Source organism: Centropristis striata, chromosome 4 (genome assembly GCF_030273125.1).
Source record: "Centropristis striata isolate RG_2023a ecotype Rhode Island chromosome 4, C.striata_1.0, whole genome shotgun sequence".
Lineage (NCBI taxonomy): Eukaryota > Metazoa > Chordata > Actinopteri > Perciformes > Serranidae > Centropristis > Centropristis striata.
In genome coordinates, this window is record NC_081520.1 from 24,363,855 (window position 1) to 24,369,133 (window position 5,279).

Consider the following 5,279-nt stretch of genomic DNA (forward strand, 5'->3'; position numbering starts at 1 on the left):
TATGCACAAACTTAAAATGAATAAGTTGATGTGCTGGATTCTTTGATGAGATGTGGATGTTGGTCCAAATATTGTCCCAGTCCAGATCACAACCAAGACCCTCCAGTTCACGGTTCCAGGAACTGATCACTCCCAAAGGGTTGAAATGTTTGGAGCAGGTCATTGTAAATAGTGGATACTAATCCAGTAGATGGTGTATGACAAGAAATCCAAGTGTCCAGCGGATGAGAGAGTAAAGGTGAATCCCATGGAACTCCATGAGCACGGATTGCCGATCTCAGCTGGAAATACAAGAACCAAGGAAGCCCAGGGAGAGAATAACGTTCTTTAAGCTCTTGGAGTGAAATCAAACCATTTCTGTCATACAGATCTTGGAGAGTGTATGAATTCCTCCAGAAGACCAACTGTCATTAAAATTGGGACCAGAATGCTGCAATAAATTGTAGTTGTACCAAACGGGGGAGCGGTCACAAAGCTTTACATTACATCCCATGTATTTCTGGATAGCAGACCAGATGTTCTCATATCTTTTAACACCAAACACAAATATTAGCATTGGACCAGTGGTAGCCAGACTGTTATGGTTGCTATGCCAACCTAGGCTCATACTACCAGGGACACAGCTACTAAATGCTAGCCAAGCAAATAACATAAATCATGGGGTCTCCTTTCCCTGTTTGTTCCCCAATTAACTTGAGAGCGAGACTTAAACTTGCCTGGCTGAGTTGACTCTTCCCTATGTCTGAGAGGAGTTATGCTGTGTTCAAGACCCATCCAGCCACTCCTCGTCCACGCTCCGAAACGCCCTGCTCACTCCAGTGACTCTCACTGAGTGCTAGCGCACTTGAGTGTAGTTGTTCCGTTTTATAAATGTGTATTTACGTTGCGGTGTGTGGGAAAACAAGAACAGTTTCAATCTTCTGTCCTCCTCAGTTTCTTCCTCCACTTTGCTCTCTCACTGTCTTTTGCTGTGTTGCTTAGTTGATTCCAACCACCTGCAGCCTGTATGGCTAGATTGGACACAACACCCTCATTTATGTGCAAGTCTGACCTTGTCAATCAAGCTGAAACCACACCTACTCCTTAGCAGACATTGACTAAACCATAACAAAGACCAATTAGTGGACATTTGAGGCTGATTTCAATATTTGTGAGTATAAAACATCTGATAACACAATAGTTTTGCTTGAGATTTTTTGAGAATAATCCCTTAAAGTTGTTGCTTTAAAGAACTGAAAAAAATGAACTGATCACGACATTTTACAATAGACTTGACAAATGTCTTTAGCATTTTCTGTTTTTACATCATACAACATATACATAGCTCTACTAACTTCAATCTTGAGAAAACTGCAAGAAATGCATTTTACCACCACATGCACAATAAAAAATAAGGCTTTATTAGTTCAAAGACTGAAATAGAATATGGTTTCTTATACAAGCAATTCAAAATGCTATGGTGTGTTGCACTGTTCATATTATACCTTTTCTATACATTACCTATGTGGCTGTCAGTTGTTTTTTCCAAGAAATAAAAGCTGCTGCACCAGCAATGGCTGGAGTGTCCTCTGAGGGCTCAGTGTAGAACCAGCTCCTCAAAATAAAAGATTTAATGATCTTTAAAGATTATTACTTATTACTTAATTGCATTAATGCATTACTGGAGATTAAACTACCCAACAGTATATACAGAAGTTAAAATGCATAACCATAAAAATCTGCAGTAAAATGCAACATACACACTAATGCAGCAAAAATATTAATATAAAAACATAAATAATAATTAAACACTGAGTATTTTAGTGCACAATAATTACTTTTTTTAAAACATTTTGAATATCTCAGTGTGTATTAGTAGGATCTAAGTGCTTCTTTCAACACTGGTCATCAGCATTTATCAAGTTTATATTCTTAGTCCTGACTGAAAGTGTCCATGCACATTATTGAGATGTAACTAGAAAATTTCCTCTGGGGAAATTCTGAAAGGGCCACAGGGGCTACTGCCGGTGTGTCTACACTATGATGATTCTTCAGAGATTTCAAACTATGCCCTTTAACCTCAAAATGTGTGTGTGTATGAAAAACGTGTATCTGAAGGAGTGTGCGTGCTTACGCGCACATTTGTGTGTGTGTGTGTGTAGCGAAAATATTATGGTTTTTTGTGTAGCGAAGGTATTATGGTTTTGCCAGAAATGCTTTCTGTTCGAGGCCAGAAATTCCAGTCTGTCCACCTCTGGCTGCTGTCACTGTGCCGGAACATTCAGGTGGCAGTTAATTCTGCTGATTGCTTTGATCTGATTGCCTTTGATCTTTGATGTGATTACAGTTACAGATACACACACACACACATGGGCATAAGTGCGCACACTCCTCACACATGCATTCATATGGTTCAAACACACACGCACACACACACACACAGGTAACTTTGTGATTTGAATTACACACACACACAGGTAACTTTATGCAATTTTCGCTACACACACACACACACACACACACAAATGTGCGCGTAAGCACGCACACTCCTCCAGATACACATTTCACACACACACACACACACATTTTGAGGTTAAAGGGCATAGTTTGAAATCTCTGAAGAATCTCATCATAGTGTACACACACCGGCAGTAGCCCCCGTGGCCCTTTAAGAATTTCCCCAGATGAAATTTTCTAGTTAAACACTATTAGAGTGAGCATCCATATAGTAAGAAGAAAAGGATCCAGGACATTTGACTTGTTTTACTATTTTATTACAAATGTACAGCTTATGAGTTTCCATTACGATTGACCTTTTTAAGTCATTGTTTTCTCTACTTTATACAGTTTTTAACGTCTTCTGTTAAAAGATAACTCTCCCATCACCCATCTCCCAAAGTGTAGAGCTGTGAAGAAACACAGGGACAGCAACAGTACAGGCAACAGTGCACTGCCAATGGCTGAGTATCAGAAGTTTGTTTGTGTGTGTATGCGTGTATGCATGTGTGTGTAGAACTCACTGGTTGCAGATTTAATGTTTGTACTTTTGTAGAAGGCTTGGTCCAACTGATAACGTGAGGGGTGTGTTTGATGTTGGAGAGTATGTGCTGAATCCTGGACATGATGAAGGTGTAGAAAGTGTGTTGGACATGAACTGACAGAAGCTTGTATAACATTCATACTAGAGGCACTCTACGTAGTGTCTACTACATCGGAGAAGGACGAGGCCATGTGCATTTTAGACCCTCCTCCCGACATTTTGAGATGACTGTAGTGCTAAGCCGAAGTGCGCTTCAAACCTTTCCTGTTGACCCAACCTGAACCAACCCTGCATCCTGTACCCCTAATGTACTTGAACTAATACCTTTGGCAGACAGCAGTACATAATGTTGGTCCTACTTCACACAGCTGGTGTTTGAAAACAGTGCAGCTCAGACGGCATAATCACCTACATTAAACTGTTGTTCTCGCTCTTTGCTTCCTGTGGATTCTAGTAGGATCACTAATATGTACAATATAACTACATAAAAGGGGAATACCACAGCATACTCACAAGACTTAAAATATCTACAAGAACATTGGGGTCAAGACTGCAGAGCTGTAGGAAGATTTGGTGAACAGATCCCGGAGCCTGAAGCCCACTTGGGCCAACAATTCAACATAAATATCTCGCAGACATACCCTAACATATAGCTTAATATAAAATATAGCATGAAAATATATGTTCATATATATGGCTCTAGTCTAAAACTTGGGACAGGCTTTTTGTACTGGCCCCCTTGTGTGCATGTGTGTGTGGAAGTATTTGTGTTGTTTCAGCAGTCAGTACAACATCACTGTAACTCAGCCAGTCAAACAGGAGATGATGATGATAACGTCCAAAGGCATCCAATACCAAACAATGATACATATCATGAGTCTTCTGGACATGATTTGTTTTGACAGGGAACAGAACAAACAATCAATCCTCCCCTAAAGAGTCGTGTGTGTGCAATCGTGTGAGAGGAACACTGACAGTCAGAGACCCCGAGTGATGATAAGGGGGAAGGGGTGGAAAACTAAACATGAATAGAGTGGACAGAGAAGTGCTGGAGGTGGTCTAGTGTCAGTTTCTCAAAGTGTTTTGGGCTAATTAAGGGCTAATTGCTTCTTGCTAAAAGGCAGCAAACGAGGAGAAAAAAATGAGATGAAATTGCTGTTTGCAGGATGAGGTCATTGTTTCAGGCAAGTAACTGAGGCTTTCTGAGCACTGGGCCTGATTATTATATAGTTTACCAATGCAAGAACAACAAACCATTAAAAGGGACAGTTCACCCCCAAAAAAAGTTTCTTCTAACCAGCAGCACGATTAATCAATCTAGATTGTTTTGGTGTGTTTGGAGTGTTGGAGATGTAATGGAAACCATGGCACTTGACTTGTGCTGCTGAAAGCGTCAAAAAATGAGGGCTGGGCAATAACTTAATCATTTCAATGGAATCATGTTGTGATTAAATTATATATCTATATATACATTTATCTCAAGATACCCTGATAGACAATTATATCATCTAAAAGGCCGTTCTTAAGTTCTTAATTAATTAATGCACTTTTCATTTGTTAAGGACTTAATTCAGATATGAGTATACAAAAATAGGCTTTACCATGTGGTTATATCATATAGACTATTTATTTATTGAATTACCAGAAAACATGCTATATTGTGATATATATTGTTAATAAGATGAAATTACCTATATCGGAATAGAAAATGATGGTCATATTGCCCAGACCTAAAAATAAAAAAAGGGGAAAAAAAGTGGATCGAAACAGACCACAACATCTCTTGACGTGAGGTCTGTTCCATAAAGCAAGTTTACCAAATAAGCCAGGTTTGTTTCTGATTATCTGACTGATTTTACATTGATTTGATTCCCTAAAGCAAATTAAATTAGTTTCCCAGCATAAGTTGTGTAACTGAGTTTTAACTTTAGTGAATTTTTGCTCTATGGAACAGAATCAACTGAAAATGAGCCTGACTCATTTGGTAAACTCGCTTCATGATTACTCAATATAATCAACAGACCATGTTGTGAGCAGTTTAGTGTCTATGAACTAGTGTCTAGTGTCTGTGAACTATACAGGAAAGAAAATAGTTCCTACCTGAAACAGCGCACCACAAGGTCTGTGTATTATATACAGTAATAGGGTCATGTTTTCTAGGAAAAAAACATTGCTGTTGAGTCTTTCAAATGTTTTTTTTTTTTTAAGTGAAGTGCCATCTCATTACATTTTATTCGGGAGAAGGCCAACATATCTCTGA